Raw genomic sequence first — 25,132 nt, 5'->3', positions numbered from 1 at the left:
GAATCTAGTCAAAATCACTTCAGAAAAAAAAACATTTTAAACATATAGAGCAGTACATAGACAAAACGCAGTGTGCAAGAATATGCAACAAGGAACAAAAAACCCTTGGCTTCTGGTGACAGGATGCTTAAGCTGAATGCTCATAGTTTATGATGCTGCTAGGATCTCTTAATAGAATTATATCCTTGCTTTACTTGGCTGCATATCTGCTACTCTTATTACATTAAAAAAACCATCCAGCTGTTAGTGCCAAGGCACAGATGTTATGTACAAAAAGTTATATTTTTTTAGCCCATGGAATGAGAAATTGATTATGAATTTTTAAACAAGCATACCTTCAAAAATGTAATTACCGAGTTGCTCCAGGAAACAGGGTAATCTATTTTCACTCAGAAATCTTCTGCCTTTATGTTAGGTGAAAACTGTTCTGTTTGTTTAAAGGTCTTAGCAAAACAGCTGCAAAGCTGAAGAACGCTGCCATGCAAGAAACCAAGACTTGGGTTCTGAAATAGACTCAGTTTCTGAGCTAGTTTAAATTGAGGGCAATGTAAATGTGTCATATTCGCTCTCCCAAGGGTAATGATGGTGAGGGGAAGGAATGGAACTGGGTTCCTCTTGTTTTAACTTTGAAACTCTTACCATTATTTTTATTTATTTGTATTCTGGTAACACTCACAACACATATGAAAAGAAATAGACCCTACCCTGACAAGCTTGCTATTTAGGAAATGAAGCATCATGCGAGTAGTGAGGGATGCAATACATTTTACAATTATTAAATACATTTTTTTAAATAAAATGTATAAATACATATCCACTATATCCAACTGTCAATCACCTTTCCATAACTAGTTTCCCAGTTTTTGTAGGCATCATGGACAAAGTGGATATTGGAAGAGGAATTTGAAGGAAGGGAAGAGAACAGCCTTAAGTATCATGTCAGGGAAGATGATACATACATAAGGAAAGCATGGAAGAAGGGGAAGAGAGAGTTATGGGAGAAAAAGGCCAGTGGATGGTCAAGGCTCACTTCAGTGATGGAGTAAAGGGAGGTGGAGGTGTTCTTGTAAGAGATAGGGTGTACAAGTAGGTAGAGCTGTGAAGAACTTCTCCCAAGTCATACTACATTTGAGGTTAATTCCCTCACATGCAAACACTTAAGAAAAAAAATATGTGCCTCTGAATTTCAAGATTCTGATCAGAAATTGAAGTTTGTTTTTGTTAGGGCTGGCCAGAAAACAACAATTCAATATCATGACAAAATTTGAGGTTTCAAAATTTGTTTTCATTCTGATCCAGAATAACATTTTGACATTTTTCATGAAAAAAATAGAGCAGGAACTAGCCTCTCCTGCAATAGTCCAGTATTTAGCCACTGACCTGGGATGTAGGCCACCTGGGTTCAAGTCCTAGCTCTGCCTGAGTCATCTCTGCCTCCCAGGTGACTAACCTAACAAATCAGTTATTGGTTGTTCTGGCTTCTCTCCCATGCTGAAAAGCCTTACAAGTGAAATTTTCATCAAAAGTGATACATTTCCACGAAACATTTTGTTTTCAATGGAACAGCTTTTTCAATGGAAAACAAGTTTCATCTAATATTTTTTGACCAGCTCTCCAGTCAGCCTAAAATGAAGCCAAAAGCACCAGAAATCTCATGAGATAGTCTAATCCGCAGATTTAAGAGGGTTGGATAGCAGGTTTAGAACTCTTCTCCTCCCATCAAAAAGTTTAACAAATGAACAGTTGGAAAAAAACAGAACATGGAAGTACTAAGATGTATGATACACTTAATCAGTAAGTCATTTGCTTTTGTCTCTTTATTGATCCTTCTTCTATACATTATCATTGTTAGATTGTATATGCTTCAGGTTAAGGGCCTTGCACATTTATTTTGTAAAATGCTTAGCACATTTTTGGTGCCATACAAATAATAATCATTCAGATAGGCATCTGAGTACTTATCAAAGACTTTAATCTTTTGAAATTTATGCATCACTTGTCACTGCTTAAACAATATTCTTTGATGGGATTTTGTTTCCTCAACCTCAGCGTTGGCTAGTTGATTTTATTCTTAGATTTAGGTAAACCATTACATTGACTGCTATCAAGAAAATGGAAGAATTGGATTACAGAGGAATAAAATGTGACAACTCAGAGTGACAGGGGAGACAAAGTCTTTTTATTCCTCTCACCCCATCCTGTCAATATTCCATTTTTTTTTCTACAGGGCAAAAGGTCTCTTGATATAAATCAAAGACAGTAGGAAGAGTTGATCCTAGGCCATAGACACTATGGTGATGGGTAACTATATTACACCCAAAGATAGATACAGCTCTGAGGGGCACTGACATTAACTCCTCATTGTTTTACTGTATTTCTTTATGATACTAAAGAAAAATAAAATGTGTTTTCATGTGTTTAAAATAACAAAATCAATGATAATCCCCATACAACTAAACTTGCACTAAAACGCCCAGTGGCAAAATCATTATTGCACTTTTCAGTATGGCTTAATTAGAGAAGAGCTGATTTTGATACCCTCATACCAGGATAGTTCAATATCCCAGATAATCTAATAATTTAACAAAATGCTTGATAAATATACATTGGAATGGGAGTCTGGTACTGAAAGAAATAAGCCCTTGGATTTTGGGAGGGAAGATCAACACAAACATTTTAGAATTAAAAGAGATAAAGGAGCAGCAGCAGGAAATAGTATTGTTTCCTTAATTAGCCCAGGGACAACAAATACAAGGACAACATGCAGAGCAGATTTGTTTGTAGGAACACCTTTGAAATGGTATGCTGTATTGTGTGATCAGATTAGGACAGTCCAAGGCCCATAGCATACCTCTGCAGGAGGCCCCCTTGGACATACCCCAGTTCCACGTCCCAACTCCTGCTTGCTGCAGTGGTAGTAGGGACTACCCATATAGGTGTCATCTGCTGGGTGGCCCACCACTACTTTTCTTTGGGCAGACTGGTGCTTCCCCCTGGTGATCTGAGGTCTGTCCCAGAGGAGGGAGGACTCAACTACTAGCCACTTGAGCAGAGTCCTGTATGTGTGTGTGTAGTGGAGGCCCTGAAGACATCACCTAAGTGAGGCCGTCATGATCCAGTGTAGCAGATTTTAGAGTTAATCACCCATTAGAATGGATGGAGCAGTTCATCCCCCTTTTAGCACTATTGTCTTAGGTTGTCCACAGATTTGGGCAGACATCATTTAGTCAGTTTCCACTTGGGTTAAGGGTTTCTTCACAATTAAGAGGGCTAGAAGCATTTTTTTTAAACAAATCTTCATGTGACTTCAGGAGCTGGTGTCAGAGGAATATGGCTATAGTGTTTATGCTTTAATCCAGTCCTTTATTTCTGTAAAAGAAGCAATTTGTTCTTGGTCTATAGGATAGTTGTTGCTAGGATATAATTATATATCAAGTTTTTAAAGATGGAAATTAGGGGGGCAAATAGCCAAAGGCACAACAACAAGTTACAAGAAAATTTTAAAGTATATCAGAAGCAGAAAGCCTGCATGGGAATTGGTGGATCTGCCGAACAAGAAGAAAGTAATGGTAGCAATGAAGGAGGCTAAGAAGATTTCAAAGTAGCTAAATGATTTCTTTGTATCAGTCTTCACTGAAGAAGATGAGTCCGATTCTCTTCTCATCTCCACATTTTTACGCTGAAGTAACTCCATTGATTTCAATAGTGCTATTCCTGACTCACACATTAGTGAGAGGAGTATATCCTCAGGAAATATACCTGGATGTTTCACTATGGACAGCTCAATGAACACATCGGTTTGAGGCACATTGATGGTCAAAAACATTGGTTTACGATGCATAATAGTTCATCCTCAAGAAACAGTTGCCAGTTTTTGATCACCCAGAATCTGACAGAAATCCAGTAATAGCCATATTTCAAGGAGCTACTCCACAAGAGTTAGAGATGGATGTCACGTATGAGAGACTTAGCCAAACAGTGGTGCACAAGAAGCTCAGGCCAGATGTGCCTCTGATAAATATACTAGCATTCTGGTTTCGTTGCCGTTTTTAACTGCATTGTATGTAGTCTAGGTTATGGATTGGCATTAAATGAGCAGCAAAGGTGTAAACTACATATTTTATGTTTTAATTTGGAATAATTCATAGCTTTAGAAGTAGAGTTTAGTAGTTTTACCCTTGTCTCAGTGATTTTAACTCCTCCCTAAGCCCCTTATATCCTTATTTTATTGTGATTTGGGAAGATCCACTGTCATGCTGTCTGGAGTAGCTCATGAGCAAGAATACCAACCTCAGGTCACACTGTTAAGAAGCAGGGCACAAACCCCAAACTGGGCTGGGCACAAATCCCAATACTTAGACTTCACCAACCAGGTAACAAATGTAAACACCTCAGGGACTATATAGCCTTAACATGGAGTCACAGACAGTCCCCTGGGGCATTCCAATCTATCTTGCCACCTAGGCAAGCTTGACTCTGTGATAGATGGTTACTTTACGCCAAAGATCACAAAATATTCAGGTTACTCCCAGTTCCAAAGGACCAGGTCAATTATAATCTTAGATCTCACATCAAAGACAACGCTTATAGCCAATCCTATACTAAACTAGCTAAGGATTTATTAATTAATAAAAAGAAATAAGATAATTATTTACAAGGTTAAAACAGGTAAACATACATATACACACATAAATGAATTGCAGGTTTAGGTTTCAGATGGTAATAGAGCAGTTGAAATATGCCAGCTCTATAAATCCTTTAGAGCTAACCCAAGTTAATCTTGGAGATTTTTTGGTTATGTTTAGGAATCTTTGCCTCTTAGAGTCCAAACAGCATAAAAAGACTCTAATTCCTTCTGGTCAGGAATTTTTATCCACATCTCCCTAGAGTCCAAGCTGATGGGATGAGCATGTCTGCAGATCCCTCTCTTTATGGGTGTGCTGGGAGCAATCATCAAAGTCCTTGTGCTTTGACGGGTTACAATGGCCCATCTGGATTCAATAGGCATTCCTAATGGGCTGCAGATAACCCCCTCTTCATGGATTCATACCAGTATTTCACACTTAGTGTCGTTTCTTTCCTGACTGGATTTACAGTTTCAGAGCAAACATTTTTACAGTTACAGAACAAACACTTAATTATGACCTTATAGCTTGGGCTATAGATATTGTAAATGATATTAATGTGTGCAGCAGCTCACAAGCATTTAATAAAGTCTGAACACTACACACATTGTTACAAGTCTAATACCTATTTTAGCGATACCAACACACAGGTGAGTCAGACTGGTTTCCAGCTATGCATTTGATAGTGTTCACTTGGGGCCTAAGGATTTTGGCATGAGCTGGCACCTGGTCTATCAGAATCACATCAGCCATCTCATATTGAATAAGACCTCACTCCATTGATATTTCTACAGTGTGATGCTACTCAAACTAGTTATGATTACAGGTGAGATTTCCAGAAACACCTATGTGATTTAAGGAATGTCTACACTGCCGAAAAAGAAAGCATGTTCTTAACTCAAGTTAGCTAACTCGGTTTTCAAATCAGTTTAGCAATTTGAGATCAAGGCTGTAGGGGGTGTCAGGGATTGAATTTGAGCTGCTAACCTTTGTTAAAAGTCGAGTTGCTATGTCTTCGTTGATATTTTATACAGAGTTAGCTAACCCCAGTTAGAATACACTGATGAAAAAAGTGTGGGCATACCATTATGCACTTTTGAAAATCCCACACTATAACTGTAGATTGGAATAATCCAAAAATCATTCCCCTGTGCTAAATTTCTATTTATAGATCTGGTTATGTGAAGGGCGATTATATTCACTGTTGAAGCTAAGTTCAAACAAATAAGGCTGGAATGTAGCCTGTGAGGTTTCCATTGTTTAAAATGGAATTTATAGCACTATATGAGAGCTATGGTTTGGACCAGATCTTCAAGGTTGGTAAATTAGCACAGTTCCCTTAAATTCAGCCTTACTACACCAATTTGCACCAGCTGAGGATCTGACCTTGCATGTGTAAATGTACTCAAGTGACTAACAAAAAAAAATGAAATTGGAGTGATCATAATTTACAAATGTTTTATCCTTTCATAGATAATTTATTGTAGGAATAATATAAGGAATGATACAGTTTTTGTCCTGCCTTGGATCAGTATGATGAAATTCATTTTCTTTTTGATACAAACAGTTTGAAAAGGACTACCATTCTGAGTAATAAATGAAAGAAAGGTGTCATGGCTCAGAGATACATATTAATTTTGTTAACAGAAAGCCATTTACTTTTCCTTAATTAAACTTAACCATGATACTTTAAATTGCTAAGGGGATTACAAAATTGTCTTTTCAGGTTTGTATGGCAGGTAATGTTTGACTAAAATGACCCTTGTCTGAACCCAAGTTACATTTGAAAATGTTTAGAGAGAGACACTTTTTAATAATTTAAAGTCATCTTTATTTTTCTTCATTAAAAGGTAGCAGTTTCTTCACAGTTTCAAATTAAAAGGTCCACAGGATTAATGAAAGACAATGCGGTGGCAATGTAACTTTTTACATTAATGAATGTTTGAGCTGTCAGTCAAAGCATAGTTTAATCAAATATAGTTACTTAGTGTGGGCTAATAATATGTTCTCCAGGATACATAACCACAGAAAGATACAGTACCTCCCAAAAGAGGTTATAATCTGAAGGCCATATACATTGAATGGTGCTCCTCTCCATGTGTGGTCCCATTGATTTCAATGGAAGTAATCATTGAGTACGATGCTACTCATTATGAGTGAGGATATGAGAATTTGAGCCTGTAGCCTTTTCCTGATAGTTAATAAGACAGAGATGATCTTATTTGCTGAGCAACTACAATTCACATGGTCTTGGTATTCAGTTACTCTGAAAGGCAGGCCCTGACAGTGCAGCCCAAACAAATTTTAAACATACATAATAAACATATATAAAAAGCACATGATATGTATGTTGAAAGCTGATGTTCTTGCAGTTGGTGTGTTTTTGTTTTTTTTTAATTCACTCCTTGATAGGTATTATATAATGGCCAGGCTGAAGAAGTATTTTAAGGAGGGATTTGATGACATAGGATCATCCATACTTTGAATTTGTTTGTTGTGAAAACATATTTGAGACTATACAGTTATTGTCTGTTGTATAGGAAGAAGTTTGACATTCTCTTGTAGCTAAAGGTATTCTATTTTGTGAGTCAGATTCGATGATTCTGACACATTTGCTCCCTGCTCATGTTTTATGAGAATTCTATTAGCAAATAATATTTAAATGATTGCACTGCCACTTTGGGATTCTAGTCTTCCCTTGATAGGTAAACATGAGTTACACAATCATGAGAGTGAGGAGCTGTTTGTAGAATGATGCTCTCAGTACAAGTAAATTTGTCTCAATGCATTTAGTTAACAGTTCTAATGATTAGATATTTAAAGGGTCAATCCTGCATTCCCTATTCACCTAAAACTGCCACTAAATCCAATTATTTAATCTTTACCCACTATTTCTTGGTATAAAAAGTAGTAAGAATGAATGTATAAGTTTTATTCATTCTAATTCTTTCTTTTGAATCAAAGTGCTTTATTAGTAGAGATGGTCAGGAATTTTCTGACACAACTACTTTTGTTGGAAAATGCCTGTTCCTCGAAATTGAAACTGTTCATGAGAAGGGGTTGGTTTCAATGAATCTCCCAATGAAAAAAAGTGGGGGGGGAGAAAGGTTTTTAATTTTTGAAACTTCCATTTTGACATTTTCAGAATTAAAAATTTCAGTTTTCCAGTTCAACATGACTTTTCATTTTGAAATTTAAGTCGGTTTATACTAAAAACATAAGAAGGGCAAATAATAAAGAAAAAGGACAAAACTAAAACGAAACGTTTTGAAATTATGAAAATGAAATGTTATGATTGACCAGAGTCGATTTTTTATCCAAATTATCTGTTTGTGAAAAAAAAATTGAAATTTCAATTTCTCTTCCTGATTCAGGACAGGAAAACATTTTGAAATCTTGAAGACACTCATGGGATAGTTAAGCCATTTCCTACCCAGCCCTGCTGATTATAAAACCTTATGTTGGTGAACACTTATAAATGTAAGTAGTCAATGGGACTACTTGGGTAGATGCTGACTCACATGAGTAAGATTTGCAGAGTTTAGCCATAAAATAACGTTTTTTGGAGTATTGGCTCATTCCCCCCCCCACACACACACACATTAATTAAATTCAATTTGATCTGTACTTTTCACTTTGCAAGGAGAAAAATGTGAACCACTGTAGTTTATAACGACTACCATTCTTTGATGATCAAAGCTGCAAAATAAAGCTCCGTTGTTGTTAGGCAAACCAAAGACACAACATCTAGATATTTTCTCCTTTGGCATGCTTACAATATTTACAAACTCTTTGAAGCAATTTCTGAAAAATACGATAAGCATATGAGAAACTTATTTTGCAGTTAGTTTATTTACCGCTTTTAGGATTCTGCAAACAAGTATGTATATGACTAACCTTATTCACATGACTCCCATTGATCTTATCCAGGTGTGTAAGTGTTTTCAGGCTCAGACAGAATTATGTACTACTAATTTATACAATCTTCTCAGGGAAACTCAGTGTCTCATCTCTTTCAGAGTGCAAAATAAAGTACTGAAATATTTAGTTGATGGAGTCAGCGCAGTAACCCACTCGCCATTGGGTTAAGTAAATTTTGAAATATTGCTGTTACAGCTATTATAATCACATTTTTGGTATCTTCTGTATTACAGGTCATAACAGCAGCCTTGAAAAATTCATCATTTTATTTCTCTGGAAAATCCATGGTACTCTTGCTCTATATACAGACAATGGATGGTATCCCAATCTCGCATATGTTGGTTTTACGTGAGTGTGACTCCACTGGCATAGATGCTGACTTTTATTTTTCCCGGTGGGTGCTCCACCCCCACTCTGCCCCAAGGCCCCGCCGCACTCCACCCCTGTCCTTGAGGCCCCGCCCTCCCTCCACCTCTTCCTGACCCCGTTCTGCCCTCTCCTCCGAGGCCCCATGCCAACTGCCGAATAGCTGAACAGCATCCCAGCTGAACAGCTGTGGCTGGTTGGTGTTGACCACCCCCACTATTTTTTTTCCATTGGTGCTTGATCCCTGGAGCACCCCCATAGTCTGTGTCTATGCCTGATTTTCTCCTCATTTGCAGCAGTGTAAATCAGGAGCAACCCCAGTGAAATCAGTGGAGTTACACTGGTATAAAATTAATGAACCACAGGTGGTTCACTATCTTGGGAAACAGTCTAATGAGTGGCACTATGGTTCGCCAGCAGATGTAAACCCAATCTGACAAGCCAGAGACAAGTCAGACTGGCAGTGCCAGCAAGAATCTGAAACACGCTTCTTGAGTTGAAGAGGGTACTAAGCAGGGGTGAGTCTAGCTGGCATAGCTATACTGGCAAAAGGCACTGTAGTGTAAACAAGACCTGCATTAACCATGTTTTTGTGCAGTTAATTTCCCTTGTTTCTTGAGGAAGAGGTGTTAGTGAGGGGGCATGATTAGAGGGCACCTGTGGGAGGGGAATGATCTACCACTTTAGATACCAGCTCTGCCCTCCTCCTGGCCCCACCAGGAAGGGCCATGGGAAGATAGGAGGATGGTACCTGATGGGCTGTGAGGAGCACACCTACCAGCTGGAGGCAGCAAGAGGAATAGCAGGGAGCCCCAGACTTTGTATCTATTTCAGGGAGCTAGTGTAAAGGAAGGGGCTCTGCAGAGCCCTCTGCAGTATAGGAGTACTGCTGATGTGTGGAATGACCCATTCACCTCAGTGGGATGTGCTCAGATGAATTAGGATGCTCCAAAGAGATAAATAGTCTAACACAATGGCTCTGGGTGGTGTGAAATGACCCATTCATCTCAATGGAGTTCCCCTCTATCTTAGTTTCAGTTGTGGAATATCACTATTCAAGGTAATCTCACTATCCATGTCAGTTTTAGAGCAACTGGAATATTACTTTTTTTTTTTCTGGCTGGGGTGGGGGAGGGGAGGACAGTATCTGAAGAACGCCTGACCCCAATTATTCCAAATTTGCACCATTGCCACTGCTGTGGCATACCAATATCTTTAGATAATCTCATTATGCATGTGGATTTTAGAAAGAAGAACAGGAGTACTTGTGGCACCTTAGAGACTAATAAATGTATTTGAGTCTCTACAGTGCCACAAGTACTCCTGTTCTTTTTGCGGATACAGACTGACATGGCTGCTACTCTGAAACCTGTGGATTTTAGAGTACTTTGAAGATTAAAAGAAGCTCATAATGCAGATGGATGACATGTATTATGAACCTCTTGATCAAATGACCTAAATTTGCACCATAAATTCTACCCCAGTCCCTGAATAGCTTTTTAACTATTGCTTCCCCAAAAGGGAAGTGGGTTGTGGAAATTATCCACGATAGATCCCGAGAGAGTAATATCAGGATCAGAGCCATAGTTTGAGCCCCAAGTATGTGTAAGAAAAAAGTTATAAGAAGTGTAAAATTTGGATGTTACATGATTTTAGTGGGACTGTATCTCACTTGAACGGCCTAACAAATCTTGACTACTAAACCAACCCTGTGGCTATTTTCAAAACAAGATTTTTTTGAGGACCTCCTTCCCCTAATCAGCTTTCTCTGACGCTAACCTATTCTGTTGTGCTCCCAGGACTCTGTTGTACATGCAATGGTGGAAAGGGACAAATTTTCACACCAAGATCCAGTCTTTCAGCACCACAAAGTCATCAGTTACCATGATTTTGGGGAATTAGGAATGTAAAGGATAATTTCATTTTTAAAGGTGATCTGTAAAGGGGCAATAAATGAGACTGTACCTTTGTTTGATTTTCTTCTGATGTGTAAAGAAGGCTTGAAGATTTGGGGGCCTAGGTGTTTTTTTGTTTGAATGTTTATTTTTGTTTGTTTTCGGGAGGGAAGGTACATTTATGTTGCCTCCTTTTATATTAAAAACCCAGGTCCTGTCTAGCCTGGGGGACTCATGCTTTGGCTTTGTCTAGACTAGAGTTGGTGGTCCTGTTATAATTTGAGCTAATTGATCATAAATGCTAATTGTGTTGATAACTGTGGCTCTTCACAAATGTTTGGTTTGGGGCACACACAAAAGTTTTATGGTTTGCCAGAGGCTGAGCCGCCATGTCCTGATACTTTGCATATGTTTGAGTCTAGATTAGCATTTACAGTCACTTAACAAGCAATTGGCAATCAATTACAACAGGAGGACAAATGCTAGTCCAGACAAAGCCTATGATAACAGGAGAACTAGTTAAATGATATCACAAGAGTCAAGAGACAGAAAATTGAGCAATGGAGAGGGGAAGGGATTTTGTTAACACCTATTTAACTTCAGTGCCAAATGAGTATTTTGGATAAAGGATGCACAGGTGCAAGGGAGGGATGCAAGGACAAATTTGCCCCCAGATTTTTATTATCCTGGGGGGCCACGACAGTCCATCCCACCCCCCTTTCCTCCCCTAAATGGCACCCCTGAGGACAGACACTTCCCCACCTAGACAGAGCAGAGCAGCTCCGCACTGGCAGAAATGGGGGAAGGCAGTGGCAGTGACTCTGCATGTCCCCCCACCCCCAAACAGCACCACGGTGGACTCACTCCCACTCTCCTGACACTGCAGTGGGCCCCCCAGGCTCCCTCTGGCTGAAACAGGACACACTTAGTGCTGTCTTCAGTTGGAGCTGGCTGGGAGCTGGAGCTTGCCCAGGAGATCTACGTAGGAGGCAGGGTATCTCAGGTGAGCAGGGTCTCACCACTGCTGATCAGGCTGGTCTTCTGCAGAGCAGAGGAGCCCTGTGCTCCCACCCCTAACCCTGGCTGGAGCAGTGAAGCAGCATCCTGACGCTGCTGGAGGAGAGGCTCCACCCTCCACCGAGGCCTGAAGCAGGCCAGCCTCTGCTGCAGCAAGCCCAGGAGCTAGAAAAGTTGAACAGCTCATCATAGGCGATTAACACAGCCGTCTACTAGCTGATCGGTGGGGGCGGGGCTGCCCAGGAACTACTGATCACTGGCTGGGGCCGCCACTCTATTACCAGTGGGTGCTAACCACCCGCTAATTTTTTCCTTGGATGCTTCAGCCCTGGAGCACCCACGGAGTTCATTGGATGGGTGGAGATACTATTCACAGGAGTCAGGGCCAGTGGCACAAATAAGTACTGTACATTCAATTCAGCCTATCTGCTTTAGTTTAGAGTTTGGTTTTCTTGTGGTTTTGCAACACCCTGATGAGGAAATGAAGGATTGCGTACACAGCCCCCAAATCAGACTAGTGCACACTAGCATGCTGCACTGTAACTCCCCCACGTGGATGCTGCAGGTGCGAACTAGTTCACCTACTTCACATTAATTTAGTCTTACTTAAAGGGGACTATGTTAATGCACCATTTAGTTCACACCCGCTGTGTCCACACGAGGAATGAAAGTACAGCATGCTAGTGTGCACTGCAGTTCACACCCCGTAGTCTGATCTGCAGGGCCATGTAGGCATCACTTAATCTCAGGCTAAGATCAGACAGGAAGTCTGTAGCAGAGCCAGGAACAGAATAGAGTCCCTCTGAATTCCTGTTGAGTGCCTTCCCTGCAATAAGAGAAATTACCTTAAGTGGGTTTCATAAAAGGGACGGACAAACAGATTTAGACAAAATGAGGCTCCAACAACCTTTGCCACAAACCCCACTTTTTTCTGTAGTCTAAAAAGTTTAACTATGTCCACATAAATTTTCATTTTGGTATGATAGGTAAAGGGGAAAAGTTTTGGAGTGAAAATTTCACCCCACAGAAGTCAATGGCAAAACTCCCATTCACTTCAATGAGCCCAGGATTTCACCCTTGAGCTACATAACTAAGGACCAGTATCCCAAAAAAGAGCTAAAATGAGACAATGTAGATAAGTAAATCAGTGATGCATGAGACTTTCATAAAGTATTTTGTAAAATCTTTATAAACCCATTATAATGGTTCATTGTATAAGAGTAGTTGTTACTCTTATATATGCAGTGTCTGCATTCATGTCTTTTAAGAATAGCTATAATTTTAAAACAATGAATGGTGCTTTGTATTAAATAAACTCTTTGCTCTAAATATCTCTGAGCCTCATCTTTCTTCTCTGCCATGGTGGTAAATGCATCATGAAATACAAGTTGACCAAACAACATATTGGGGGTAAAAAAGGACTAATTCATGGCCAGGGAGTAGTTTCACTATTGGTGAGTAGTCCTTCTTATCTTACTTTCTAAATGCATGAACACTACCATTAGTAATCCAGAAGATGGAGAAAACAGCATGTTCATAAAACTAATGGATGATACTAAAGTGGGAGAGTTGGAAATACCAGTAAAGACAGAGAAGTAATTCAAAGAGCTCAGAGAGATTAGACGTATAAACTGGAATGAACTCATGGAAGAACAATAAAAATGACCTGTGGCAGAAAAAGATTTAGGAAGAAAGATTAAGAGACAAATATGTATTATACATTCTGGTGTTATAAATAACACAATTATCATAACTACATTGAAATCAATGGAGCTACATTGATTTACACCACCTGTGGTTTTGCTCCTATACTTAATGCTGAAGCAGAAAGAGGGACTATGTAGGGAATATGGTGATAATTTTTAAGTGAAGAAAGCGTTACTATATTGGCAAAGAGATGTCTTGCACAGCTTGACATTCAGGAAGCTGAATGTATCAAATAACTTTGAACAACTTGTGCCTGATTATGCCATCATTTGTGCTTGTTCATCTGCCATTGAAGTCAATGGGAGCTGTATGCATGCAACTGACAGGGAAATTAGGTACTTGGTGTGAGTTCAAGAGTCATTAAGTGACTCATTTGTGTTTCTTTAGAAAAAAGTAATTCAAGAACACAGTCTGACAGAGTCTCTATTATGGAGTCACAAACAAACAGTGAAGTTGCTTATGTCGAGGCTGATTCCCCACTCTGGCACTTTGAGTGCAGAAGGTGGGGGCCCACCAGGATTTTAAATATTAATAATTGCCACTCCAGGTTTGTATTAAACTCCCAAGTTTACAGCTTTTCTCTGACCTTGGCTTGGTAAATGCTGCCACCACCCAAATGCAAAAAAACCCCAACACTCTTTGAACCCAGGAAGGTGCACTTGGGAATTCCTTCCTGTGGGGTACCCTCAAGCCCTTTCACTCCCCCTCTGGGGAAGAGCTGAGAAAGCCACAGCTAATTTCCTTTGTTTTCTATCAGCTAATCAAACATGCACAAACCTCTTAGAACACCAAATATCCAACCCTGTTCTTAAAAAAGGTAAATTTTATTAAAAACAAAAAGGGAAAAAATACATCTGGAACTTAGGCTTTTTGCTAGATCTTAAAAGAAACAATTACAAAATTGAAGCATCCAAAACAGCTTTCTTGGGGGTTCAGCTGAAAGGTTACAAGCAAACAAAAGCATCAGGGGTTAGCACAAAGGAGATCCACAAGCCTTAAAAAATAAACAGAAATAAACCTGATTGCATCTAGCTAAACATTCTGATCTACTTACACATTTGAAGATAAGGAGTTCTAGGCATGATCATACCTGGCTTAAAGCTGCTTCTAGCATGGCTGCTCTGTCCCTCCAACCCAGAGAGAACAACAGACAAAGGGAAAGTTTCTTTCCCCATTTAAAAAAGTTCTAGCCTTCCCATTGGCTCTTTTGTTCAGGTGCCCACTTTTTTTTTCTCCTTTACCTGGGGGACTTTTTAACCCTTTACAGGTAAAGCAAGTAAAGGACAGCTACCAAGAGGGATTTTACAGTTAACTGGCTGGCTGGGTGTCCAAAGAAACAGGCAAATGAGTAAAAATATGCACTGTCCCAGTTCACAAGATAAACTAAGAAGAAGCAGAATGTTTTCACTGCAGTAAACAAATCTATTCAGTTGATGTTTATTACAAAACAGTAAGAAAGTAAAATGTCTTGAATGCCAGGAGACTGGGAACATTAGCTGGACATGAAGGAACAAATATAGCACTAAACTGACTGTACATCAGCTAGGGAGGAGAGAAAAAAATTAATGAAACTTGCAAAGTATCCAAAATTACAGTAGTTTTCAACAAATCAGGAAAAACCTGCTGAAGAAATTGATTCAGAACAAAGGAGTGTCTTGTGCCATAAAAAGTGGGAAGACAGAAGAACATCCTGAAATTATGATCGAAGTAGTTTGAAATAGAGAGCCATGGTTTTGGAAGTGGACTTGAGTGCACCAGTTTCCTTATTACCTTGAAAAATGATGTAAGAAAAAGATTGAGGAATAAGCACTTCAAGACCTAAATGTCAAGCTAAAAATTTTCCAGGTCAAATGATGCCTATGACTGGAAAATTGTGATGGTGATATCAGTAACCTATACAAGTCAAAGGGCAAAGTTGCTGATCTATAATGCAGAGGTTTGGATCAGCCTTGTTAAACAGAAATTGCCTCTCTTTCCTTCAATTAAATTGGCAGAAGGTTACACAAAGTTTATATGAAAACTGACCTTGAAAAAAGTGCTCTCCAAATACCAGCTACTTGACAATACATTTGGTCATATAGTGGGTATGCAGGTATAATGTTTTCAAAACATGCTCTGGAAGATAAAATAGCAGAAAAGCTGTGAAGGCTGGCAAGTTAGGATGTTATGAACAAAGTAAACTATTCAGAATGGGCTGCACCAATTGTATTGATCCAAAATTTAGTCATGTATGTCATGACTATAAAACAACCCTCAATCGAGTCATGAATAGCCTCAGTACTTTATAGCAAGAGGAGAAGAAATGTCAATGTGCCTGACTAGGGAGCAACAGTTATTTAAATGGGACCTCTCCTTAATTAATAACAGGTGAGAAATCCCAATTATATCATCATAAAACACCATTAGGTTTATATGACAAGTAGAGTCTTCTAAATGCTACAGTTTTACACTAGCTGTTTTACGGTTTCAGTGGCTATAATTCTACAAGGGGTGCAATACACAAAAGACTGCTAAGAGAAGGCATCATAAATGTTTATAAACATATGAAGGAAGTATACTATTGATGAATAGAATTATTCATAAATACTAGTGATGAATAGAATTATTCAGGGGTGAAGGGAAAGATAAACCAAAATGGAAAAAATAGATTTCATATCAGGATATACTTCATCATAATGAAATTTATTAAGCTGTGGAAGAGTCTTCGTATGGAAATGGTAGATAGGTCATTGCTTGGGAGTCCAGAACTACAATGGACAAAGCACAAAGGAACAATGCTACACTGGCAGGGAGATGAACTTCTTATTGCAACATCTGTTTCTAGAGCTGAGTTGTATACATGATTTTTACCTCCCTTCTTCTTAATAAAATTACTTTTTTCAGCTAATGTATACAAGAGACAGGTAATTAACAATGGGATAATAAAATCATAGGAGATTTTCCTGCTAAAGCATAACTAAATGTTATTTCTCAATCACCCCACTATATCTCACAATAGATTCTCATAGCAATTGTATTCTGTATGGATTGTATTTAATTTGGTGATGGAGAAATCTCAACAAGTTGGGAGATTAAGTTGTTATAGATAAGCAGCCAGACTCTGAAAGTTATTGAAACTTACCCAAACCTCTTTAGTATGGAAAGTTGGTTGGAAATTGTAAACTTCTAGTACTTCACATAGCTTCTAGTACTTCCCAGTTCACCATGAACACCACCCCACTGCTGATATTAGATTACTTGCATTTTCAGTGAGTCAGAAAATGCAGAGGTAAGCAAAATTAAATTTACTAACTGAACTTCATCTCCAGAAACACTGGGATTCAATTTAGGTTTTAAGTTCAGGTGACAGTTCAGTCAGTCCCGTATATTTGAAGTGGTTTGTTCATCTTTAACTAAGATTCCAATGCAAAGGAGCCCTCCTTATGCAGGAAGAACTCTGTTGATCTCAGTGGGATAATGACTGCATAATGACTTTAGGTTTGGCCTCATAAATCTGTTTGATAAATAATGTAAAAATCAACAGATAGCATTGACTTTGTTTCCCCCCCACAGGAATGATGAAACGGTATGGTAATATAGTAGTATAAGCTCTGTGAGACATAGCCTTATTATCTTAAGCAGATATGTTTCCTTCCCTGTCAATGAATATATATATTTATATGTATTTTTAGATGTTTGGCATGATAATAAATAATGCATGTACTGCATTTGAATGTCATTCTACCATCAAAAACATTTTCAAAGTTGCTACCTATGCTTCTCTGCAATACTCTCAGATCTGGGAAAATCAATTTATTTTAGCTTTTTTGCAAGGATTTGCAGCAACATAATTTCAAATCAACTTTCCAAAATAATATTTTTCCTGACATTTTTAAAGTGGAAAGATAGCTTTCAAATGTATTGAATTGTCCTGAGATATAACATTCTCCAGTGAAATTCAAAATTCTGTTGTAAAGCTAACAAAACTGAGGCTAAATTGTAATGTGATATATTAAAGCAAGTGATAGATTGTGCAGTGCACTGACAGCTGCTAACTCAGTATACCTGATAAAGAGTCCAAGCCAAGGAACTGTAAAACTTAAGAAAGCCAAACTACAATCAGAAAAAAAGCTATGTTTTGCATGGTTTTAAGTAATATAATCAGTGGAAGAACTTCAAAATGTTGTAAAGATAATATTGTAGGTATAATATCTCAAGTACAATATTTTAGATAAACTTTCAAATAGATTGATTCTAAAGTAGTTATATTTCAATAAATACGTGTCAAAATAGCCAATATTTACATATTCCACTGTTTTATGGTTAAAGAAAATATCTTAAACCTTAACAGAATGCATCACATTTAGGTGAGATTTTTCAAAGGCTTATAACTTGGTCAATTTTGGGTGAATTTGGATAAAGAACTGGTTAAAGGGGAGACTGCAGCAGGTCATACTGAAAGGTGAACTGTCAGGTTGGAGGGAGGTCACCAGTGGAGTTCCTCAAGGTTCGGTTTTGGGTCCGATTTTATTTGATCTATTTATTACTGACCTCAGAACCAAATGTAGGAGTGGGCTGATAAAGTTTGCGGATGACACAAAGCTGGGAGGTATTGCCAATTCGGAGACAGATCGGGATATCCTGCAGGGAGACTTGGATGACCTTGTAAATTGGAGTAATAGTAATAGGATGAAATTTAATAGTGAAAAGTGCAAGGTGATGCATTTAGGGATGACTAACAAGAATTTTAGTTATAAGCTGGGGACGCATCGGTTGGAAGTAACAGAGGAGGAGAAGGACCTCGGAGTGCTGGTTGACCGCAGGATGACTATGAGTTGGCAATGTGACGTGGCCGTGAAAAAAGCTAATGCAGTCTTGGGATGCATTAGACGAGGTATATCTAGTAGGGATAAGGAGGTGCTGGTTCCATTATACAAGGCACTGGTGAGACCTCATTTGGAGTACTGTGTGCAGTTCTGGTCTCCCATGTTTAAAAAGGATGAACTCAAACTGGAACGGGTACAGAGAAGGGCCACTAGGATGATCCGAGGAATGGAAAACCTGTCGTATGAAAGGAGACTCGAGGAGCTCAGTTTGTTTACTCTAACCAAAAGAAGGCTGAGGGGGGATATGATTGCTCTCTTTAAATATATCAGAGGGATAAATACCAGGGAGGGAGAGGAATTATTTCAGTTCAGTACTAGTGTGGACACGAGAATGAATGGATATAAACTGGCCGTGGGGAAGTTTAGGCTTGAAATTAGACGTAGGTTTCTAACCATCAGAGGGGTGAAATTTTGGAACGGCCTTCCGAGGGAAACAGTGGGGGCGAAGGACCTCTCTGGCTTTAAGATTAAGCTAGATAAGTTTATGGAGGGAATGGTTTGATGGGATAACGTGATTTTAGTCAATTAGTCAATAACGTGCCATCGCTGGTAAATAGTATCAATGGTCAATGAGGGTCTGACTGGAGAATCTTGCCTGCATGCTCGGGGTTCTACTGATTGCCATATTTAGGGTCGGGAAGGAATTTTGCTCCAGGGTAGATTGGCAGAGGCCTTTTTCGCCTTCCTCCACAGGTTTTTCGCCAGGTTTTTCGCCTTCCTCCACAGCATGGGGCGGGGGTCGCTGGCTGGAGGATTCTCTGCGACTTGAAGTCTTTAAATCACGATCTGGGGACTTCAACAGCTGAGTTAAGGAAAAGTGGGTGGGTCAGCTTTTGTGGCCTGCGGGAGGTCAGACTAGATGATCATAATGGTCCCTTCTGACCTTAAAGTCTATGAGTCTATGAATTTTCATGGGGATGGCAAAAAGGCACATCTGACAACACGACAACCCCCATTCCAAATATTAACTCCTGCTCCAGAGCATGGAGTAGTTAAGGCTTCCAATAGAGAATGTGTGCAACCTATTTGTTAATATAGAGGAAACAATGCATTTTTCCCTAATCTCATTCTCAGCAATGGCTGAACCATGTTTGCTGACATTTTCTAGCAGACAACCAGACATAGGCAGACAACCAGTTTTGAAAATTTCAGCCTGAATGGGTTAAATTTGGCAAAATTATAAACAATTGAAACAGGGTCTGATAATGGGAAATGTTAGGCAACTTTGAATATAGGTGTCAGTACCTCCATTGCTTCTAATATATACACGTATACATACTTTTTAATGGCGTTCACCATGATATATTTTAAAGGGCTTAGCATGATAGATTTTCATTTATATAACCACAGATATATACAAAGATATGCAACCTGGAAATTTATAACACTGCAAGCAAAATGCCAATAAACCATTGGATTTTACCACATAGATTAAAACATATGATGGAAGAATGAGATGACACCTTAGGCACATGTAGCAGGGTATAGAGTCAAGTATCAGGGGGTAGCCGTGTTAGTCTGTATCTACAAAAACAACAAGGAGTCTGGTGGCACCTTAAAGACTAACAGATTTATTTGGGCATAAGCTTTCGTGAGTAAAAACCTCACTTCTTCGGATGCAAGAAGTGAGGTTTTTACTCACGAAAGCTTATGCCCAAATAAATCTGTTAGTCTTTAAGGTGCCACCAGACTCCTTGTTGTTTTTGTAGCAGGATATAGTTTTTCTGCTATGACAGTGTGTTTCTTTTATTTGTTACTTTAAGAATAAATTTGAACATGTTGATCATTGTTGATTAAATGGCAATAAAAGGAGAAAAGCTGAGGTAGAAATAGAGTGACTGGACAGGGATAATGGAATGTGCCAAAGTTCTGGACAGTGTAAAATGGTATATACCTGCATATTACTCTGCTTTAAAATTCTCAACTATTTGTTTTCTGTAAGACTTTTAAATACTGTGGTGGCTTTTGAAATTCTTGATTTATGTTTTCTTGCAGGGCTTCTTCAACCTCCCCTTCCCATCCTAATACCCTAATATTGATTTATTTTTTCTTAATTTTATGTCAAACTTTTAAATCAACAACAAAGTATTTTGGTATAAATACCTTCTCTACAATCATCTCATACACTCAACTGAATTAACTCAACATAAAAGTATAAATCAAATACTGCATGAAGCCATATAAAATTGAACTATAATATGGGATTATTGCAGATATGATCCCAAAAAGCTTAAAGAAATTCAGGAAGACCAGAACATGAAAGCAAATCTTCAGAAGCATCCAAAGAATCTCTGATCAAATCACCCTCTTTTTGCAGGCAGGTTGTTATAAGATACAATATATTCAAATAAAATCAAAAAGATATTTTTTTTCTGATCAACATCCACAGAAAAAAAAAAAAAAGAGATGCTTTTATAGCCAAAGGCAAAACTATGGGTAGTAAAATGTTTCTCTCTACTTAGCTAAAAAATTTGGCTAGATCAATAAACGTGTCCTCTCTTTTCACAATGGGTGAAATCGTGGCTCCATTGAAGGCACTGGTCCTTATCAGACTGAAGAAAGGACAGTTGATGACTGATGTTCTTGTAGTTTCTGTCCACTTTTAGCATTAAAGCCCCTTATGGAAAGTTCTACCATATTTCATAGCTAAAAATAACTTTTCCAGATGCTTTATGAACAATTTTATATGATTTAATAGAGAATGATGTTCCTGCTAGGGTATGTTTCAAACAACCTATAGAAAGGATATCCTTCATTATTAAATTCTATAGGTTTTAAGAGTAATTTCCATAGAATCATATCACATACACATATATATAGTATCTCAGGGTTTTTATCCCTATTAAATTCTATAGGTTATTTCCATAACAAGCTGTTTTCTCTCCTCTGCCTCCCCCAAACACACACAGTCTTCCTAATCCATAATAGCTCTGAAAACTTTCATGAAAGGTCAGTTATCAGCAGAAATCAGGCATGGAAAACTTCAACAGAAAATTTAGGAATGACTGAAAACAAAGGTTCAGATGGGAGACTGTTATGCAACCTAAAATATACGCAAGGGTGGCAACATTCATACATGAATATCAGTAGAGTCTTTACATAAACTCTACAGGCTATGATATTTCAGAAGTAATACCATTATGATAGCAAACAATATTCTCTACTCTCCTTAATCTAGAGTGACCAGAAAGATACCAATAATATTATAGACTATGCTGAACAATCCGTATTCATAAATCAAGATCTCACATTGCTTGATATAATGAATCATGTACTGCAAGTAACTATTAAATTCATAGCTAGGTGACATAATTCAGTTAAGAGAACCATAATCTTCCTAGGCATAATGAAAAATTATGATGGGTATGAACCTAATTTCATTGTTGAATACACCTGCTATATTGAGAAGATGCAACATGCAGTACAGTGTGTCATCAAAGCCCCATAATCTCAAGGAAGGTACTGGTGGATGAAAAGAGAAAACAGCTAACTTTCTGGTCTCACAAGCAGGCTTGTCTCTTCTTTGATTGTTGCTAATGTGCAGTCACTGCAGCCAGCTGCCTAGATTTGAGAGAAGGTGTTTAAAATGGAAACACTAATCCCCAAACAGACGTGAACCGATGCCATCTAACTGGCAGCAGATACTTCCTCTTCAGGAAGTCATCAGCGGGCATTTAAATAACAAATCCAACTCAGTTGAATTTCCTGGAGCATCCCACCCTCCCCAGTCCCCTTCTGTAAGCTTTGGTTAAATCAAAAACACCAACATTCAGCAATATAATTTAAAGCTGAGCTTTCCAGCGCAGCACATATGGAAGGCATCACACTTTGTGATTTGGTTCCTGTATACAGGGTCCAGGCCTGAGAACATTACAGCAAGGTGGTTCACTCAGCCTCCTAATATATTCTATGGTAATGGATTTCATAAATACAGTAATTTTTCCAAGCACATTTATGGAGCCTTCCAAAGGTGACACTAGTTTTGTGAGTGATGATTTCAAAATCACGGGCAGGATAACTTAGCAAAGTACTACCAGGTGATCAGCATGGTTTTGTGCGGAGCTTATTTACCACATATACAGACTTTAAGATTAGCATATAGGTGTTAGGGTGGAAAATAGAAAAGAGTGTACATTTTTCTACTGACATTAAGAACAAAGATCTTTTTAGATATTTATAATAAGTTACTATTTCTTGGATATCTTGCTCAGAATAAGCCACAAAAACAGTGACAGCATGGAGAGCTATTTAATACATCAGGTAGAAAAATGAAAATCTTTTTTAATGGGAAACTTCAAACATTTTTTTTTAATTTCCCACAACTTATTTTTTTTGTTTCTGAAAAAAATATATACAGTAGAACCTCAGAGTTACAAACATCAGAGTTATGAACTGACCAGTCAACACACACCTCATTTGGAACTGGAAGTACACAATCAGGCAGCCGCAGAGACAAAAAACGGCAAATATAGCACAGTACTGTGTTAAATGTAAACTACTAAACAAATAATCTGTTTCTGTGCTTGTTTCATTTAAATTACGATGGTTGAAAATAGCATTTTTTCTTCTGCATAGTAAAGTTTGAAAGCTGTATTAAGTCAATGTTCAGTTGTAAACTTTTGAAAGAACAACCATAATGTTTTGTTCAGAGTTACAACATTTCAAACAACCTCCATTCCTGAGGTGTTCATAACTCTGGGATTCTACTGTATTAAATTCAAAACTGAGGACAGAAACTTTTTCTGGAACCCCAACATTTTGTTTTTCAATTTTTTAAACTGAAAAAAAAACCAGGAAAAATGATGAAAATGAAAATTTTCTACTAAAAAAATCATGTTGGTCAGAAAGCTATTTTTCATACAAAAATGTTTTGACAAAAGAGTTTTCACCAGCTGTGAATATGGTGTGTTCTTTGCCTACAGGTGAGATGAAATGACGAGTTTATATTCTCAGAACTGGGTGTGGAGTCTCCCTTGTCATTTACAGCTAGCTGCAGCAAAACCAGCACTAATGAAAGCAAAGATAAACATCCCTACACCTGCCCCCAAATGAGAAGGATATAAAATAATGTTGGGATAACCAGTTATTCCAGATGTGTCTTGGTAGCTGGAACAACTGGATAACTGGTCTAGGCAGACTTATTTCCTAGCCAAACTGGGCAATGCACAGTGACGGTCTAATCCAAAGCCACTGAAGACAATAGGAAACTTCCGTTGACCTCAGTTGAATACAGATCAGGCTCTGAATGAGTAATATGACTACGGTCTGAAGCAAATGAGCCAGAGTTTCTGAAGATCCATGCTTTATTCTGGATCTCATTCTACTTGGAATTACAGAGTACATCTACAGTAACCATACTGAAGGGACTGGAGTTACTCTGAATTTACACCAGAATAGCTCTGAGCAAAATTTGGCCCTCTGCTCACTCATTGCATGGTGTAGAGAGGTGCCTAGTGAATAAAGCAAAATTGCTTACTCTTTCCTATACCCTATTGATTCTGCACAGTGACTGGTGCATGGCTAGTTATCACTCAGCTCACAGATTGAATTGTGTGCAGAGAATAAGGCAGAAGGGCACTCTTGTATCAGGCCCACAGTGAAGCCAAAAACATCAACATTTATAAACAATTATTTGTATATTACCTTTTAATACATCTACTTTTAAAATATTATTTAAACAATCATTTCATTTAACTAGTTTAGTATTAACAAAAAATAATAATTATGTTACAGGCTCAATGCACAGATAGCAATTATACTGTGTGCAGCCTTCCTTAACACTTCTGCTTTAACTAGTTATTAAAAAATATATGTGTTGCGTTTCTGCTTCAGTCACCTTTGTGCCTTCCAAACAGCACCCAGAAAAAACAGATGGTCCTGACTGGCATCAATAGTACTTGATCATGTGATGAAATGTTTGTGTCCAAGCAGCAATCAGCCCTGCCTCATTTGCTATATAGTAACTTCAAGATGTAGTAAGTGGTAACTAGTAAAGAGTATGCATAAAAGACAAATCAAAATCACTTGTCGTTAAGATACAGACAGGCATCTTTCCTTCCTAGGGTCTATTACCATGGTAAATTAAGTGCCTGCTCCTGCAGATACTTAGGCCCTGATTCTTCTCACATTGAAGTCAAAGGCAAAGCTTTCATTGAATTCACTGGTTCAGGATCAAACCCTTAGCCCTGGAATTAGGAAAAGACTTAACCATGTGCTTAAGTCCATCCTTATTCAAGGTAGCTTTTGACCATGTTCTTAACTTTAAACATTTGCTTAGGTGTACAGTCACAGGGGAAATGAAGCCATAAAGCCAGATTAAGAACATAACTGCAGACATATAAAGACCGCGCAAAGAAAAATGTTCCAACCTGTAATACACATTAAGGCCCCAATTCTGCTTTCTGTTACCAAATGTGTATCTCAGAACTGAGTCCTAAGTATATATGAATCAAGCTATCTGTTGAATACATAAAGGCAGTCTTCAGCTTCAGTAGAGACTGTCAATCTTAAAAGAGGAGAGAGTAAACAATACACAGTTCTATCTATAGAACTTTTCCAATAGCAACACTATTTCAATTATTTCTCAACCCAGACAAATAGTATTTCATGTTCCCAGGCTTCTACAGCCTGAAACATGGTTTAGTTTCATGCACTAGTAGATGCTATAATCATAGCCCATCTGTAAATACTGTAATTGAATAGGTCCTGTCTAACCCTATGATTCTGGAAAAGATGT

This window comes from Malaclemys terrapin, chromosome 2 (genome assembly GCF_027887155.1).
Source record: "Malaclemys terrapin pileata isolate rMalTer1 chromosome 2, rMalTer1.hap1, whole genome shotgun sequence".
Taxonomy (NCBI): Eukaryota; Metazoa; Chordata; order Testudines; family Emydidae; genus Malaclemys; species Malaclemys terrapin.
The sequence above is the reverse complement of the archived record's forward strand: the minus strand, read 5'-3'. Positions refer to the sequence as shown.